This window comes from Tenebrio molitor, chromosome 7, assembly GCF_963966145.1.
Source record: "Tenebrio molitor chromosome 7, icTenMoli1.1, whole genome shotgun sequence".
In the NCBI taxonomy this organism is placed as follows: domain Eukaryota; kingdom Metazoa; phylum Arthropoda; class Insecta; order Coleoptera; family Tenebrionidae; genus Tenebrio; species Tenebrio molitor.
Genome location: NC_091052.1, coordinates 9,409,155 through 9,429,570, shown reverse-complemented (window position 1 = coordinate 9,429,570; position 20,416 = coordinate 9,409,155). Strand labels below are relative to the sequence as shown.

General features: G+C 37.1%; 1 protein-coding gene across 3 annotated transcripts in view; it reads right to left on the bottom strand.

The window, feature by feature from the left end:
- Window positions 1-7,769, bottom strand: part of msi (musashi) — a 59,960-nt gene extending 52,191 nt beyond the window's left edge. For 2 of the 3 annotated variants that reach the window (XM_069055098.1, XM_069055099.1), the window contains exon 1: window positions 7,390-7,769. The gene's annotated coding sequence lies outside the window, so the exon portion shown is untranslated. The remainder of the gene's footprint in view (window positions 1-7,389) is intronic. The other variant, XM_069055097.1, reaches the window with a different exon arrangement.
- Between the last annotated feature and the right edge of the window lie 12,647 nt (window positions 7,770-20,416).

The following is a 20,416-nucleotide window of genomic DNA, read 5'->3' as shown; positions in this document are numbered from 1 at the left end:
TCACATTATGTATCTTTTTCTAGTAGAAAAACAACAACAATTACGAATAAACGTTGTGGAAACATTTAACAATGCCTTTGTGTTGCACGTTTTGCTTTTGCTTCTTCACTGTTTACACTTTACACCCACATTCATTTTTAAATTCCAACAGTAATCTGGCATCATATTTACTTTCAGCGGCCTTGCTATCTTCTTTCTATTTCTCTTCACTGTGAATATTATGTTACATTGAATCCTAAATTCTGGGATTTTATAACATTTTTTTTACTACCGGTTTGTACTCTTGTTTATTGCCCAGAGAATATTTAGTGAGAGTTTTAAATAATTATTATTCATGCTTCTTTTTCAGAGGTTACTCCTCAGTTTTGAATCCACTGAGATACAACATAGAGACAAAAAAATTATGACATTTTGGTGAAATTAAATTAATAATTTGAACTAAAACATGTGCAAGATGAAGATTAAGTGCAGAAGAAAAACAAGCCAGAGAAATTCATCTACATGTTTCAGTTTTTTCTTCAATCAGCCTTCTCATTATCTCATTTGTTTGTGGAATTTAAGATTTATTTATACATTTTTATATTAGTATTAAAATTTAGGTTGGTCGTAATTTAATTTTATTATCGTTTGCATGTGAGGATTTTACGATTTAATGTACAGTTTTATTTTACATATATTATATGAAATAAAAATTTTGAGTTCAAAAAAAATTTACGTTTTGGAAATGGCAATAAAAATGGAGACAACATGACCCTATTATGGAACACCTTCCTAATGTGGAATAACGCCGAATGTAAGAAAATAGTTAAGGCTTGTTTCTAAACATATTACATTCAACACTGTCTTCCCCTTCGCATAATGATTACCAGTGTAGTGGTATTTGATTCTTTCATGGGCTTTGACCTTGGAAATATCTGCGCGAAGGCGGAGCGATAAACCAGTGAAACATCTGTAAATGAAAACTAAAAACGTCGACTACTTTACACGCACATAGACGAGAGAGAGACGCCACTAACATAATGAATGGCGATGTTTTCCGGTCGGCTTGTAGCGCCTACTTGAGACCGATACTCGTTTGCGCAGATATGACTCATAGCCCATGAGAAAATCCAACACTCGACCAGTGTACCCTTATGGGTTAACCCGATGAAGGAAAACGAAGAAGTTTTTATGCTTCAACAAAAGTTACTCCATTTTATATGGATGTACATACTTTTGGTTTAAAAACAATATCCCAAGATCTTGTAGAAAGTTCTAAGAATATGATTTTTATGTAGATTATTTAAATTTAATCTATTTAGAAAATGCAATTTATTTTTTTCTTGACGTTGACCTCCTTCCTAATAGGAATAGTGATGTGCTACAAAAGAAGAGACCAAAATCTGACTCGTTTTCTTCATCAAAACTTGATAAAATTCGAAGGTTTCTGACGATGTTCTAGCACTCGTAGCAAAATCCACATAAAATGTTTAAAATAGATTTTTTGTGACATTTGAAACCTCGAATCTGGGCTCGTTAGTGCAAAGTGAGATTGCAGAAAAACCGTCAATCTGAACCGGAGAAATGGCAACATCTGGTCACGTCTGAATTATGACATATTACAGCAGCGATTTTTCCCCGTCTATTTCGGTTCTGTATTGCACTCGTTACTATTTCCGCAAGCATTCCTGCTAATCTTTTCGATGATCTGTCACGGCATCTCTTTCAGCCTGCAGGACAGCTGCTCGGGGTGTTATCAATTGCGTAAATCACGACACGTTCCGAGTGACGTAAAGGAGAGAAAAACAAGTCGAGTGGCACACCTGACGGTGGAAAAATTACGACGAAGCCTGACCTGCGACAAGTTGATCAAAGAACAACAGGAATGTCGACCAAATCACATTTGAGAGAGCTTTGTACTTTTCAATTTGGAACCGGGAATATCCTCCGGCACGTCCTCGAATTACAACTAAAAGAATAAAGAAGGAACACGTGTTCGGAATTGTTACCGAGTTATTTTCGAGGAGGAAGATTCCGGTCCACCTGCACTTCGCAGACACATCCAGAAAGTTTGGAAATGACTGAAATTAGACGTTTCTTGACCGTAACTCTGCCAGAAAAGCGGACGTGCAGAGCTTTGAGAATCATTAAAATCAGACTCCAATTAGACATCGGAAAAAGTCGGATCCGTGCAGAGATCGCCCCAAACTCCACAATACTTCAATTCATTCGTAACTTCCTCTAATCACGTTTTTTGCCCGGAGTTAATGTCTTTATGTCCGTAATCAATTACAGCCGAACTCCTTTTCCGGTAACGCAATCCCGCGAACAAAGAGGTGCTACAAATAAAAGTGTGATTTAATTATCGGAGGAAACGGGACTAATTGAGAGCTACCAACAACGAAAGGAGCTTCGGAGAGACATTCAAGCTCAGGACTAAACAAATAAGCGCACGCATTTCAATGTGATAAAAGCGATTTTTCGCGTGTCGCAATGAAATCGGTTTTACGCCGCCCCCGCCCGAGTATTCTCGTAACGCGGACAAATTGAAAACTTGTCACACTTTGATCTGGAAAAAATCTCGTTAAAAAATCTTGCGACAACCAATTAAAATAGTTGGAGCGGTCACGGAAGGTCTCACTTTTAAATTAACTTTTTGTCGTCGCAACAAACTGGAGCGAAAACGGACATTTTGCCAGTCCGGCGGGCCCCTCGGCGTTTGTCAGCAAATAATCCGACGCAGATTTGTATCGGGTCAAGTCGATTGCAAGTCGAACCCACGTCTTGGCGTCGTCTCCTGAAAAAATCTCCATGGACGCTTCACCCGAATTAAAAATCTCCTCGGGATTAAATTGGTCCAAGAAAGTTCCACGTTTCGACGAGCAAGTAAACACCTCGTTCAGACGAAAGCGGCGCTATTGTTCCAGATAAATTTTACCATTCGTTTGGGCACTCGATCCACATAACCGACACAACAATGGACAATTTCACACTTTAATTAACATCGTTTTATTAAATGTGACCGAGAAAGGCAATTTAAATAAAATTTCCATCATAACATCTCGCCTCGTAATTACCTCTTCCAAACCCGACGACATCGCAATTTTTTCCAAATCGTCCGTGTTTGTGATTTACGAAACACAGCTGCATTCGCCCAGTGCAGAACTTGCATAAATAACAGTACAGTTGACGACAAAATTGATGCCGCGCCCCGCCACCTTGATGTTTCCACCGGCGAGTGTCCCTGCATCGTTATTGTTATTAATGGTCTCGCTAATTCGGTAAAATAACGAGCGACTCTATATATAACGAATCAATTTTCCGCTCCAATCCGTTGCGCGGAAGACGCACCTGTCAAATTTGACGTTTCGACCGAAAACCTCGCCTTGTTTTTTTAATTAGCGCTACCTATCTTTCCCTTCGATCTTAATTTATGTCAACGAGGGAGTAATTGTCGGCGACTTATTATTCACGTGTCACGTGATATTTTTGACGTTCACGGAACGTTTTCCCGTCTTAATTAAAGGCCAACGTCAGAGCGTATCAAAATGTGGCCCGGACCGAAAGCTCCAGAACACTTTACCATCAAAAGAATTTTTAATGTATGCAGATGAGACCTCACAGATACGTCGATCTGGGCGCAAATAAAAACTAATCTCGGTGCCAAAACTGGACCGAGCTTTAAGCGCAAAAAGGATTTGAGCTTGTGAGTGTCTCTGATCTACCGGTTTCGAGTGTGAAATCCTTGGGGGCCCGTTCGGAGTAAGTCCGAGCGATCACGGTGCAAGCTTTGAATTATAAATTTTTTATTTATCCACTGCATTGTCTTTGCTTCTGGAGCAAGCTCAAACACAAACACAGATTGCTATCGGGTAATTAGCCAAATCCAGAATTAACCCGGTCGAGCTTACTTAAGGGATTTCCCCCCTTTCGGCATACACAAATGTGACACATTTCGCATGCCGCAAAAAGTCGATTTCGGCGGGTTCCGGTTTCGATCAGGCGCCCCCGGAACAAAACCGGAATTTAAGAGAGGCCCCGGAAAACTTCACAGTTGCCACATAGTTGGCCGGCCATCGAAGATGTTACCGAATTTGCGAGGGATTCTTGTAATAGCGGCGGCTTCCAGCAAGTTCTAACCCCAAGTTCGCAACTTCCTAAACGGATTATTCGGACATTAGTGAACTGGACGATAAAATCCAGTAAAATCGTTAGCCCGATTTTCAACCGGGCGTAGAGCAGGACGAGAACAAGGAGCGGTCAGAATAATTACGGAGGCCCGAGGGAATTTTTATATCGTCTCCATTAGGCCCGCTAATAACCCCGGCGAGAGACAACGACTCGAATTAACGAATACTTAAATATTATTTAATAATTTACATCGAACTTCCATTAAAACTAATATCCCCGGCTTCGGTGGCTCCATTCCGGTCATTAATTTTTCAAAGATGGAACTCGCCTAATAACCGAAGTTTAAAAGACGCTCGCGAACGAACACCTTCCAAATCTGAATGAAGTATTAACAAGAAACGCATCCGAGCAGGATCGATCCTGCTGAGCTTTCGAATTTCCCATGACCGTCGCAGGAAAACACCACATTTCCTTCCGACTTAATGGAACAATTTTCTCGTTTCCTTAACAGCCGAACGTGATAATGTAATTAATTTATTGTTGGTAATGAAAAAGCTACCGCGAGGAGGGCACGGCGCAGGACTCTAAATTGGAGCTTTCACGTCCCGATATTATTTATAACGCACACTTTCCCTGATTGGAAACGGAGCGACCGAAATAGAAACCCATATGGTACATGGTCCATTTAGTGGATCCACACGACTCCACTAAAATTAATTCGACAATCAAGAGACCATAAATCTGCACAGAAGCACGAGCACAGTCGTGAATTTCCGAATATATTTGGTGAAATTAACTGACGCGGCGACGTTTTGCTCTCGCTCTGAACGTCATCAGCGCTCCGCAGCATTACAGAATTACGGCTTAGTTTCGGTATTCGTATGTTTGGAGAATTCTAGCGACGAGGGCGTCGTAATGAATGCGACGAATAGCTCGTACTTTTTCCGGAAAACGCACGAGCGCATGAAATATTCAGATGGAAATGCGCGCGGCTCGTTGACAGTTATTTTTAAGGAAGTGATGAGAACTCAACGTTAAATTGCACACGAATGGGTCTTCCATAATTGAGGACGTGTCCGAACAGGCAGCGCTCGCACAAAAAGCTTCCCGAGAAAAAATCATCCTCCGGGTTTTAATGAGATTTCATTTTGGAAACTTCACCGGTCGTCTGTCGAAGCACGAGTGATGCGGTGTTGTTATTAAACAAAATTACTCAATGTCGAAAAGATTAACGCATCTGGAGCCACTCTTCGAAAACTTTCCGTATTTTTCACACGGCACTCGATAAAAAAATTCGACGATCCTGATGGACCACATCTCGTTCGACTGTTGTTTACAAAATCGATACTCTTCTGCTGAAAACTTAATTAGATGGAGGGAGCGACGTCTGAGACCTTCGCTCTGGGCAACGTGCGAATAAAATGTAAACACGTGAAAATTGTGTTGGTAAAAAAAACGAAAATTGGATTTTTTCAAGTGCGCACAAAGATAATCCCGTCTTGAATTTCTGAATATTCGGTACTGTCTAGAAATCATTTTCAGAGCTTTGGCCTCAAAGCACTCGTTAATACCCCATCTAGGCAAAATTGAATAGACTCGAGTTACACTACACGCCGCCCCCACTCGGTACATTTGGAGAATCCATACAAAACCGATGAAAACCTCCCCAAATTGGTATTATTTCGACGCACAGTCTTGCGCAAATCAATTAATTCGGTTGTTTAACTGCCAGGGATTTATTATCTAATGTCGGTCATAAATGCGGTTCAGTGTCCCATTAATTTACAACCAATTGCACCAACGACACAAAACAAGCAGAAAATCGTTTGCTCAAGCAACAACATTTTCGTAATTTTATTCCGCTGGCAATTGAAAATTCCGTCGATTTTTGATAAATCCCATCGGTTTAGCATACTTATCGGCCAGATTTAGATAAACACCCCTCGCAACCTAACGAAAAAAATTCGCTTTGCAACCCGACACGACCCACATTTTCGTACTGGGGGTTTAATAATAAACGGGGCGGCTTTATGGAGGTGAGGCTATTCGCGGTGGCAAACAATATTATGCTATTACGGTCATAAAATTTAAATATTTCAAAACGAGTAATGCTGATAAATTGGCGTCCACTTCTTGATTAGCAGTCGGAGGCGTGAAATGTGTGCAAGAGGAGTGAATTCGAAACATTTCATATAAATAGGAAATTTTTGGAAGAAAATTTCGTTTACGTATTTATCTAGGAGTAAATAAAACTTCATTTGGTTCACGCGCTGGGGCAAACACGAGTACTCAGTGATGTGTATTAATTTTTGTGAAAAGACAGCAGAAAAAAGTCGAAGCAGTACTTAATGGAGAAAGTTGTAGAATTTGTGCAGCGACATCTGAGAAAAACACAGCAACCCTGCCAAACGAGGAACGAGGGTTGTTTTCATTTTCGTTCCGCTTCTGTAACTAATTCATCTCGAAACACTCGACTCCCAAATCCCTGTATTTTTGGGAGTAAGTTGTGGACAAACAACGCACTTTGTAATTTATAGTCAACCGAAAATAATGGCGTGTCACAAGTTGTAACAACACAATAACAAAGACTGCCTGCCACAGTCACAAAGCAGACGAGTGGCACAACTTTAATCTTCATGTCGGCCATTTATTTCGTATTTTTCACATCACTGGACAGTGATTTGAACGAGTTTTTTCGTGATAACCAGATCTGTAAACTGCTGACTCGGTCTGTACAATTACAAACCGACAGAAAAAAAATCGATTTCGTTTTGTTTTATTTCGCAAGGAACTGCTTACAAATTGTTTGAATGATGAGGCCGATACGTCTTGGCGAGTGCTTGGCTCAATTAAGATAAAGAAAAATGGCAACATTTACAGGATCCTTTGTCGGGGCGTTGGGTTGAAAATAAACCGACAGTTAATCTGAATACGTGGGATGTAGAAGGGGTGCTTCGGTGGTACCGTCGTGAGTCGGTGTCGGCTCCGGTACCGGAGCAGCAATGTCAAGAATGTCAGCGTGTTGGGTTATTAACCCAAGGCAAAGACAGCACCACCACATCAACGGAATCAAAGTCACGACCATTCGAAAGTAAAAGGATCGGTTTTATGGCAGGAGCAAGCAGGCGAGTCGGCTGCGGGTCAGGAAAACTGCGTGCGGAAGCACCGGCAGCATCGATCGTCGAGAGCAGGAGAAGCAGGAGCCTCTGCGGAGAAAGAGGACGCGAATGCAGGAGCACATGCCAACTCCGGGTGCATCCGTGCCACCTGTGGACTTACCGGCGAAGAGGGCGAGACGCGTCAGCCGCAGGAGCCTCTCATGCAGAGCGTGGGAACAGTCCGGGAGCCCGCTGTGGTACCGGAGTATCCGAAGAACCGAAGTACTGACCGGCACTCACCCACCAAGTACTTCACTTGCGCTAAAGCCAGCCGAGCACTGAGACACAATACTGCGGGTATTCCATGGCACTGTCGCGGATGCTGGATGGTCGCTGCGTTGCCACGTGAGATGCACACTCTGCGAACGGAAAAACCGCCTGACGTTGAACCGCAGCAGTCAAGTGAACGACTTCAAGTGATCTGGTTCTGGTTCCTGTGTGCGAGCGAAGGCCGAGCCGCCAGGGGGCGCGCGCGCAACCCGCGGCTGCGGATCTCATTACAATGGCAGAATCCGCGGGCCGCGGACAACTTTTACATGTACACAACAAGGCGGGACCGGAGCCGCAGATGTTCCGGACTCCGCATTATACTTTCTTCCCACTACAAATTACTCCAGTTTATTAAGCCGGCAACTCCGCAAACTGAATTACGTATTGGCGGGGACCGGGAGACTTAAAAAGCCACACTAAACTTATTACCGGAGGACCTAACGACGTTCCTCCCGGTCTGCTTCTCCACAATCGGACCGAGATCTTGCCCCGCAACTCTAAAAGCGCCACCCAAAACACAAAGTTTTCACTTTCACGCGGACCACACGATTCCAATATACACACGACTAGCTCAAAATAGATCAAAGGTTTAGAACAGAACCCTAAAAATTCAAAAATGTAGGTACATATCTCTAGAAATATAGACCATTTCTTCAAAAAAAATTAACAGGCAAATCTTAATGTGATAGAACTAGTAAACTCCATTAGAGAATGTCTGAAGCTACCACTGTCCATATTGAATTATTCTTAGATATTTACTTGAATTTAAGTAAAAATAACATGCGTTCAAATGAAAAGCTGGGCTGAGTAGGCGTTGAAAAAGTAAACCATTTGAAACAGTGTAAAGTTTGAATTTTCCGCCGTTTGACACGAATGACATTTGTTTATATTTAATCGGCACATAATTGAACATGTTTGTTTTCAGCAAAGGGTGCCCTTTGACGCAAAGAAAAAAAAAACAGGAAGATTTTTTTGTTTAGAAATGTTAGGTTAGTTGTCAATATGCTCTAATTGCTACTGTCAATCTACACTTTAAAAAAGCAAAACAATTGACGGTTTCCAACGCCTTCCCAGCTCGGAATTTCATTTGAACGCCCGATATCGTATCGTGGGTTCATTTAGATTTATTCTCAAAGCTTTCGTTGAAGACTCGATTGTGAACGGATTACGGATCACGGATCAGCTGTTTAAATCTTACGTTTTTACACGAATGGTGCGTTCACAATCGACTCTTCAACGCTAACTTTGAGAATACATGCATTTAAATGAACGTACAATACTTGCACCTATAGGTTCATTCATTTTGAAGGACACGTCAGGACATGTTGTTTTTGTTTTGCAGTTTTGTTATTATAATTATGTTGTATAATCTCTACAACTCCTTGATTTGCTTCAAAGGAAATTATGTGACATAATTTTAGACTGCGTTTTTAGAAATCTGCGTCGTAAAAATTGTCACTATCCATATCATTACGATTACGTGACCGAAGATGAATTGTGCTCGCTTCCGAAACGTCTCCAGAGATACATCTGTCAACTTAATCGCGTTACGCTGGCAAACTCTCCAAATTATTGTTGGCAGATGAGTGAAATCGAATGGATTTGGGCAAACTTTGATAAGACAATCCAAAAATTAATCCAGTAGTAAAAACGCAAATTCGCAAAGTGCATTTAGAGGACCTGCAAGTAACAGCTTCACCACAAAGTTGCTTCTGGTGGATCGATCCCTGAACGAGTGTGTTAAATATGCAACATACTGCACCGTGTTCACACTTTGCGTCTATTTTTAAACAGAAAATTGTGCGGAATTAATTCGAAAAAAATTTATACCGATCACGCAACTTCTCTTTCACATCTGATCATTTTCGTATCAACGTTAAACACGTCCAGTTAATTCTCATTTAAAAATAATTCATGGTAATTTAGCTGGCCTTTAACTTAAATGGCCTTTCATTACCTCGAGACTGGTTGTCAAAATGATTGCTGCGGTATATCGCAGCTATTTAATGAACGAAAAGTGTCCCACAAATTACATTAGAATAGAATGGAAGTTAAGTAGTTGTGTAAATTCTACATTTGATAATAGTTATTTATTTAACGAGTTCGTGTGTAATTTTGGCTTTTTTTTGGCATGAGTGGACCAGTTTAAAACTCGAGTGAACGAGAGTTTTAAAGGTCCACGAATGCCAAAAAAGCCCAAATTACACAAGAACGAGTTGAATACAACATTTTTTTGTTCGACGAGCCCCTTAAAGGCTTCAAATCGCTAAAAATCTTTAAAATTAGCTTGACGTTTCGTTTTGACAAGTTGTCAAATTTATCAAAATCCGTTCACACAAGCGAAAATTCTCAAATTTTGACAGTGTCGAACAAAAAAAAAATTTAACTTTTCAGTTTGTTTGGATTATCTATTTTTAAACCAAAAGTTTATTTAACTAAAAAGCAGGTATGTGGTTTTATAGCTTTACAGTCTTTCTAAATTATTGAACACCCTGGAGCTGTAATTCCCAAATTATCTGTCATTATTTTTGATTCGTCAAGTAGAATTAAATTTTGTGTAAACAAAATAATTGCAAATTTACATGCTTTTATGATTTTACAAAATGTTTGCTAATGTGATAAGTAGTTTGTGGAGTCGCTAAAATTCTATAATCACTCTGCACACTGTTTGCTCGCTTGAGTTTGCGTCAAGATCCCGAATAAAATTTATTTCAAGATTACAAAATTAAATTCTTGGTATTAAATGAACCTCCGCCGAAATTGCATCTCCCCATCCGATTTTAAAAATTCCAAATTAATAATTTTTCCAATAATGAATTCTGAGTGAAACTGGGAAATGAGTTTGAGTTATCCAGATTACTATTTCATTTGTGCAAATAGAAATGAGAAATAAAATCTTGAGAAGTAAACGACGTTATTGACTTTCCTCGGAGTAAAAAATAAGGACATCCAGATGCTCCTGGAAAACTGAAGATTAAACTGCAGTCAGAGTGGAAAATAGTGTCACCTCGATTCGAGCCAAACAAAATTAAAACAATGTTTATTGTTTTTGGATCGTCTGAAAATTACACTTTTGATCCAAAATACGAGTACATACATAAATTCAAAGGCGGACGAATTTGGGTCAATGCAACAAAAGCGACAACAACAACACAATTTTTTACAGAAAATCGTTATGACTCAATGACACGAATTTCATTAATAATAATTAACGCAACTAGAGGTATATAAGTTTCCAGATAAAGCACTCATTCCTGCGTTCGCCACATGTTTTCTCGCAGTCGCACTCTTGCCAGAACGTTTAATTTAAGCTTATGTTGACATAAATATGAATAAGCTCATATTTTACAACAATTTGAATTTAATTAACCCGAACGCGAGATCGTTTAACGTTCAGGGATGAATCTTTTAAGGAAACTCAGGGTCTGAAATTTCTCCGACCTCTTCGGAATGCGCATCGAAGGATTTTGTTTATTTATGCCACATTAGGCCGATGACTAAGTTCATCTTGGCCCGAAACGACGCCCACACCGTCATTGCAAAAGAAGAAGAAAGCGAAAGTGACAACTCCTTGTGTGGAAAATGTCGTCGGAACAAAGGACCACCGATCGCCTGGACGAAAAACACAAGAATAATATTCTTTAAACAGGTGGTTCGACAAAACGCGAATTTTTTAAGCGTAACAATCGGGACGACTTAAGTCAAGGTTATGGCGTAAACAGCTAACAAACACCTTTTTGCACTTCTTTGCTTGTCACCGTCATGTGCTCTATATTAGGTATGCTTGTCGGTAGTTACGACGGGATTATTAAACTTATTAACTATTAATCATCACTAGGCAAAAAACTAAGGCCAACAGTTGACCTCAACTCGGAAGGCAACGATCGGCTTAAGCCGTAAAACGGCTGAAGTTCAAGGTTTTAATTACAACCGTTTTTGCAACAGTCGTTGAAATATTTGATGAACGCCCAAGAGGAGTTGCAAAACATAAATATAAAAAAATACAAGACAAGTCTGCAGTATCTTTCGTTGATTTGTCTTTTAAGTAAGAGGTATTTTATAACAGAGCAAAGTCTTGTAAGATATAACTCAGGCAATTATTCCACAATGTGATTTTAAATTATGTTTTAATTAAGGTTTTGTTGTTTACTGGATATCAGAACAGAAATAATTAATAATACATAATAATAATAAAATTATTAAAAGGAAGAACAAAACAAGCGAAGTATAGCCATGGGCTAATTTGCTTAACCTGTTATATTAACAAGCAATATTTAAAAATGTTTTTTTGGGTAATTATTATGTACTTAACTTGTTTTGTATTTTATTTTATTTACTTTTATCTTTAAAATGTCCTGTGAAATAAATCTTCTGATGGGCAATAATCATTACAGATATTTCTATAAAGCAATGATATTTCCTTTGCAGCCACTATTTATATCTGGGGTTTTTTTAAATTTCACCTCGTAGTAGGCGTTGAAGAGTCGATTGAGAACGCACCACTCGTGTAAAACGTAAGATTTAAACAGCTGATCCGCGATCCGAAACCTGTATAGTCCGTTCACAATAGACTCTTCAACGCTTACTATGAGGTGAAATTTAAAAAAACACCCGGTACTATCACATCGGGTATTCTTTTAAATGTATCCTCAAAGTTGGCATTGAAGAGTCGATTGTGAACGCACCACTTTTTGCGTTATTTGTGTTTTCACGCTGCAGACTGACGAGTGGTGCGTTCACAATCGACTCTTCAACGCCCACTTTGAAGATAAATTTAAAATACAATACGTACCGAAATGAAGCTACGAAATATTGAAGTTACACCGGAAAGCGGTTTCTTCCCATCCAAACACTGACCAAGCTCGACATTGCTTAACTTCACTGATTGAATGGTGATAGTGTTTTCACAGTAGTGGGGCTGCTGTATTATTATTATTGTTAAAAATGTAGTATTCTAGCGTTAAGAATAGATTTTGTGGGTTGTTTTAGAGAAAAAGAAGGAAAAGATAAGGTGAAGGTATACATTTTTTGGATATTAATGCTAAAAGAAAGTCTGCTGTGCTGTGAATGATTTATCGGACAAAGTGTTTCTTGTGGTGTTCGGTTTCAGTTGTGATTAAATTTTTTCATTCGTTAATTGATTGCAGACCTTCAAGGCCACGAGCAGACGTTAACGACCACCGCTGCAGCTCTCAAGAAGACGAGTTTGTCGCGAAAGCACTCAATCGGAACTTGTCGATAATGAAAGGGAACAAAGAACGTTAGCTACAGTCGTTCGGGGAAAACCAACTTTCCGGTCACCGGAAAACGACCAAGAAACGAAGATCTGGCACCCAAATTACGCAGCATCTCCGAAGGGAACCTATCACCAGATAGACAACTCGTTCCCTCCGATATTACAACTCTTTTAATCACGACTTGAACAAAACATCTTGCACAAAGCGACGTCATCAAACGGACTGCATCTCCGATAAGGAGCAAACGTCGACTGCGAGCGACGTTCGTGACGTTGCAAGTGGTAAAAGGGTGGATGAGTTAAAATTTCCAAACGATAAATAACTACTTTACGTTACCAACCTAGTATGGAAGTGGTCGAGGCGACGGTAAAGCTCTGAACATTACGTAATGGGATCGCAAATAAAACACTAATGAAAGTAACTTACGTGTAACTTCTCTTAGGCATGGCGACAGCAAATGCAACTATAACGTGTTAACTACAACAGCAATCTACACTACCTGTAACAAAACGTAGAGTTCTACATACCCGTAACAACGTAAACTACTCAAAGAAACTAATTTATCGCCTAACGTGGGTTGTGCACTCTAAATGCACCTCCAAGTAGCAACGAAATACCAAACTCTTTCACAAAATCAATCTTTGGAGTCTTAAGACTAGTAGTGCATGTAAGAAGCAATGAATAATTTTTTACGTACCGGTTTACGACACTTCCTTTCAGTTTTGCGAACAACACAAACTGTCAGAATTAAATGACATTTGTATCTGTGCCAGCCGCTTTGATTATTATCGTCGTAAAACCAACTCGTATCGGGATTCGTCTGTTTGAAACTTTATCCATAACCATCTCATGATTAAAAATTAGATGGGCTGGTGCAGGTGTTTAAAAGCGTTTCACTAAATTTACTTCAGTTTCCGGGTTTACTTAGTCGGTTGGGAGTGCAGACCGGAAGTATCTTTACATATTCATAATGAGACATAATCGTAACGAACTCAATTATAAGAGGTAATGCACGATCCTTGTTTTTTGCACAACTAACGTAAAAATAATTGTCGGTATTGCCGGAAGAGTATTTCGTCGTCATGGTAAATATAAATGCAGACGGGCGACTCGTTATTCGGGAGATCAAAAGTTGTTGCGCTTTGTGCATCCGAGAGTGAGCTCTTTGCTGGGGCTGTTGCATTTTCACGTAATCAGATATTTTCTTGACTGAATTTAAATGTGCAAAAAGAAAAGGGAATATCGTGAACCACGGGCTTTGTTGTGTTTTAAATTTAGTTTAAGAGACAACAGCAAAAAGCAATTGCCTCTGCGCGTCATCTTTGTCAAAGGCAGTTTAGTCACAATTATTTTCGTTCTCTGAAACCTGTCATCACGGTCAATAACCAATTATTCTTAGGTCCAAGATATGAAATACATAAAGACAGAATTCGGACAGTGGAATATCTTTCTAGTGCCTAAATTGTATCTTTATTACAGTTTGTACATCCTGACAAGGAGTTAAACAAACATTGTACATAAATAGATTAAAATAAAATATCTTTTGGTAAACGTTTAGTAGACTCGCTTAAATCATAATTCGGAGACGAAATTCCTTAAAAGTGTATTTAATAATTTCTGAGCAGAAGATTTACATTTTATGTTTCACGAGATCGATTAGAACTAAATTTAACACAGTTCTACAAATTCTAATTCAAAAGAATTTCAGACAAAGAAGGTGAATGATGAAATGGAGAAAAGTTTCTGGTTTTGCAAAACAGTGCCTTCCGATAGACATGTGCATGTCTCTTAGCATCACGCTACTGTATAAAAGCAATAGTAATTGACCATGACACTGAAAATAATGATTTGCTTTCTCTAGAGAATTTGAAACATAAACTAGGGCTGCAGAAATAAATTATGTTCGTGTTCTGCGTTTCAGAAATCCTCAAAAAAATATCTGTAATATTGTAAATATATCCATAAATTATAATTTTGTAACCAAAATAAACTGATGAAAATCGTTTTGTATTTGATTCTTTGTAAGGAATTGTTTCCTTTACGCTTTCCTTAATATGCACATTTCACTGTCAGCCTACAACACACAACATCATTTTGTGTGGGCCAATTAATTTTTCGGTTTTACGAAAGTAATTTGTACATTATTATGTAAGTTGCCTCAAGGTACTGTGACAATCGAATTTTTTTTAACCACAACCCACAAGAAACGTGTTCTCTTCGAAGGAATTTAAATTGTATAACCAGAAATTTAAAAATGAGTAAAAACAATTGTTTTATGCTTCTCATGAAACGAGAAAAATATGTATTTAATTATTTATTAATCAGTAGATTTAATAATAATTTTTTCTAGAAATTGAAAGTTTCAATTCAGTCAGTGCATTCCAAAGAACATTTTACTAATAAATTAATTTTTTGTTTGTTAATGTCGTTGTTAATTGTAAATTTTGAGCATTGTTTCAAAGTTTGTACATATCAAACGTTGATTTACCGACTAATGAGAATCTCACTTTATAACAGCAGTGAAACGGATTAATTTTAACTTTAGATTATGCTTTTGCCAGATGTAAAATTAATTTAGGCTCATTCTAATTAAAGAAAACGTATTTGCAGTTATCCCAACTATACATGACATGCTTACGAGACAAAATTAAACATTCCTTTGTAGTTTTTCACGACTCCGAGGAAAGAACTCTTGAAAATTACCTCGATGATGTTGATATTGTATTTTTTTAATTCTACAAATTATACAGATCAAATGTATATGTTGCTAGTGACATGTAGTATGTGTGTTTACGACTGTGTCCTTGTTACGACGTTTAAGAATGTATACAAGGTGAAAGCAGTTTTGTAAACCTAAAAACTGTAAATCACAATTTTATCGATACTTTAATACAAACTTACCACTAAGAAAGTTCTTAAATTAATCCACACTAAGCCGTACCCGGTAAAAACAATACCTCTCTGAGCTCTCACCAACACAATAATTAAGGACTTCCTAAGCTCCATGACAGAGCTTTCGTACCATCGCGACTCAAACACCAAATCACTGATTTTGTTGGCCTGAAATGATTTCAGTAATTTTTCAAATTGTTTCTATTTTATTTACTTACAGAATTTACAACCAATTCCACTGGTAAGCAATAAAAACCCATTTCGACGATGAGAACTGAGAGATATATCAAACATTTGATTTGATTAACCCATGGACCTCTAAAACATGTTAAAATCAGCAATACCGGAAAGTAGGATTGTGAAGACGTACGGTTGCCCTAGAATGAAGAGAACCACAGCTGCAGAAGTTATAGAAATAAGAAACTGAACGAGGAACAAGCCACTGAACATTTTGTTCATTTTGCTGCAGTATCTAAAACGCAAAGGTTTTTATTCTAAAGATAACGCATTCTTCGTGAAGGTGTATATATGTACCTAATCAAAAAATTATGATAGTCAACAAGTTGTTTCATTTTTTTCCACATGAGTTTTTCTTTTTGGTGTTCAATTCCAGTTTCAAGCAGTTTGAATTTATGGCCCAACAACTTAAATTGCACTATTAAAGAAGTACAAAGAGAGCAAAAGAATCCATCTGTACCAACAGTCGACAAAATAAGAAAATACATCAAATACCAAAATGTGACGGTTAAATAGGCGAACCATCCGTCGGGTATGTAACACACTACTGGTATCTGGTGTGTTGTAAAAGGCTGTGTGCCAAAGAGGACAGCACCAAAACCAACCAAACAATAAAAATAACGAATTACTCTTTTACCAGTTTGTAAAATCAAATTGCATTCAAGAAAAATGTTTGTTTCTAGACTACCAATTTTCCAGAATTTTGACTTTTGTTCCAACAATTCGTTCATGGAGTGTTTGTACACGTGTAAGATGATTTGCTTGACAGCGGTCTAAAAATTCGTCGATAGATTAATTTCTACATTCACGTTTCGTTTAACTTACATGCACCATCAGAATTATCGTTTGTAAGCACTCAGCCGTGAAAAATATATCGTCATTGTATGAAATTAAAATTCCTTTTAGTGCTAAAGCAGCAAACAGTCCGCAGAATGAAACATTGAGAGGTATAAGCAGAGTGGTCCACCAAGGATTGAGAGCTGGATGGTAACGGCACAACCGTAAAAGTCTCAAGGAATCGGACAGGATATCGTCGGATTTGCCTTTCCTAAAATGTTGTTGAATTACTTAAGTGTGTTAAAAAAATGTTTGCTTACATTTTTACTGTCGATTGAGAGCACAACTGATTACCGACGATCGGCGACTCGTTGTGATTAGTGTATAGCTTTGAGACATAACTAAAAGTTCTGATACATTTTTTATAAGCATTTCCCGAAATTATTTTTAAAGTAGAATTGAATACTAGTTGGAGTTTCGTGTCTTCGATAACTTGTTGTCAGTCAAGTCTTTGATGTAAAATTAATTTGGTTTGGTATAATTAAAAGGGACTGCTTTGTTACCTTAAAGAAATAAATTATATTTACACATTGTAAAATGTAAAATTAAATATTCCCTATCATTTTTCTTGGCAAAAGTTTTTAGTAACTTATTATAACTACATATTTGTTTAAGACATATTGTGGTAACTCCTCCAATAAATCGTATTACGGTAAGAAACATATTTTTTTAAATTAAAGATTTCTGACCACGTACACAGTTGTAAATACAGAGTTATTATAAATGATTGTAGTCCGAGTAGGTGTAAAAACAGAATGTAAAATTTATGGTTGCCACTCCATATAAAAAACATCAAGATGATGTGAATAAGTGAGTACACACGGTTCTTAGTGTTTAGTCTGAAGAAAAGAATCGAAAGTACATGTATTAAATTTTGACATCACGCTGTATAAGTTCATTTGAATAAGGTGCAAAAATATCATTTGTTATTTAGTTAATTTAATAACATAACAATTTAAAAGCAGTGACATTTTGAAAGCATTACACAAGCTGGTAAACACAAATTTCCACTTGAATAATTCGTGTGATATTGCATGTATTTAGTACTTACCTAACTGTAGTAAACTTCCAGTTTACGAAAAAAGTTTATATTGTCTTTTAAGCTGAGATCAATTACTTGGAATAATTATTGTTATTGACAATGAATATGGCAAATTGTGAGTTTTCCATTCACCAATTAATGGTTAGAAAAAGTAGTCATCAATGTAACCCTAATTCCAAATAAGTGTAGAATTAAAAATATGTATCATGAAATAAACTACTTTATTCGGAATCGTATTGTAATATGCACATTCCTAACCTTCTACGAGGGCGGAAAGTTAACCATTCCTTTTTATCTTTACTTCCCTCTCTTGGTCAGTAATAGGCCACTTTCCGCCCTATTATAAGGTTTTTCCAGTGGCGTACTTACTGAATGTCGAAAAACAGTAGAAATGAAACTGCATCAAATTAATTGTTTATTTGTTAAAAATGTAATGATTCCGAATAAAATAGTATACAAACCTCGGTGGGAATGTGTTTCATTCCTGTCTCGAGCATTAGTTCACCTCGGCTACGCCTTGGTAAACTATCTTAGCTCTCGACAGGAATGAAACACTTCCCACCTCGGTATGTAATCTACTATTAACACTGTACAGCAGAGTTTCTGAAAATTTATTTTTTGTAAATTAAGTAACAAACTGTAAGCGTCTTACAAACACGGCATATTGTAATTGTGTCATATAGTTATTAGTGTTTTAAAGAAAACAAATCAATTACATATCTTAGAAATAAGAAAATTTTGATTTTATAAAAAATTAAACAATTTTATTTCTTAATACGAGTACATCGCAATTAAACACAATCCATATTTTGTTTTGTTTGTTTTTTAAAAGTTGGCTGAGTATTTCTGGAAGTAACACTGTTATTGTTTGGTTGTAATAAAATAAAGTTTTAATGAGCCGAATTTAAGGAGTCTTTCTTCACTGCTTGATTGAAAGAATTTATTATTTCGTCGATTGATTGTTCTGCGTACAAAATTTATGGTAATAATTAAAATTCTTTAAAGAAATTTCCCGCTAAAAATAGGCGATATTATATTTTCGGTGTTTTCGAAGAATTTCCAAATTACTTATTTACGGAATTTACAAACAGTTCGACTCGGAAGTCCATCAGCACAACCAAAAAGCTTTTAAAGCATGCGAAAGAATATCCTCGGAATCATCCTTTCTAAAATATTGCTAAATAATGTTTGTCAAAGGGAAATCTTTTCTTAATTTTTTTTATTTGCTGATTTTATTTGTAAATGGAGTGAAGAGTACAAGAGGGCAAATTTGATATCTCTAATACATTTTTTAACAGCGCTCCTCCAAATTACTTTTTAAATAATATTAAATACTAATTGATGGTTCGTGTCTTGACGATAATTTGAGTTCTCACTCCTTGATGTAAAATTAATCGATTAATTAGTCTGATTCTAATTAAGAGAAACTGGTTTATAGTTTTTATAAGATAAACCGTATAGACGTTAAGCCAAACACATTTTGTTATTTTTCTTAGTGACAGTTTTATTGATTTGTTTAATACATTGGTTTTACAAAAATTGTGGTAACGTAGTGTGCATTAATACATACGAGTATATTGATAAGTAGGAAATCCTTTTTCCTATTCTACTCAGTGGGAAAAAATTAATGAATTTACAGTTAATCACAGTTTTATGGAATATAACTTTGTAAGTAAAAATTACGATTTTCATATAAAATTTTTAGCTTCGCGATATTGATTCTAGTGGAAAAAATGTCTTTTAAATACAAAATAAAGCAACAAAAGCGAAAAATTAATTTTACATCAACAGAAAAATATTATTTATTAGTCCCATGTGTGTTAACTCCACTGATCCGGAACCGGATTTTTCAAAAATGGGTAACATTATTTTTTCATGTTCGGTAAGTTAAAAGTCCTCAGAGTCAAAATGTTGCATCTGACCCGGGTCTCCTCAAGAATACAAAACTTTTTATTGCTTCAAATAAATTTAAATAAATGGAAAAAGAGATTCTAATTATATATCACTCATTGCGTGTACGCTAAATTATGGAATCATTTGAATAAAAAACACGTCTTTATCGTTTTATGGTGTTTATTGTTCAAGATTGAGAAAAGAAACATTTTTCTAAAAACGGCGGAATCCTTGAAATACATAAGAATATGAATGAAATATTTGGCGAATTTTCACATTCAATTCAAGTGATTGAGAACTGCTCTGAAGATTTAAAAAATGACTCACAATTAATTGACACGTCACTGGAATTTTTTTGGTAGAATGAAAAACTTAGTAGGTACATGCCAATATTATATTTTAAGTGCTTTCAAATATTTTCAACAACCAAAACTATAATTATTCCATCACCAAATATTATGTAGATTAGGAATTCTTCTGCGCCACGACGTTTAAAAATGTGTATAAAGTGAACGCCGTTTTGTAGACCTAGAAATAATAAATAATAACTGTACTGATGTTTTCTTTTAAACTCACCATAAGGAAAGTTCTTAAGTTAATCCATACTAAACCATATCCGCTAAAAACGATAGACTTTTGAGCTCTTGACAAGACAAGCGTTAAAGACCGCTTAAGCTCATTGACAGAGCTTTCGTACCATTGAGATTCAAACATTAAATCGCTGATCTTGTTGGCCTAAA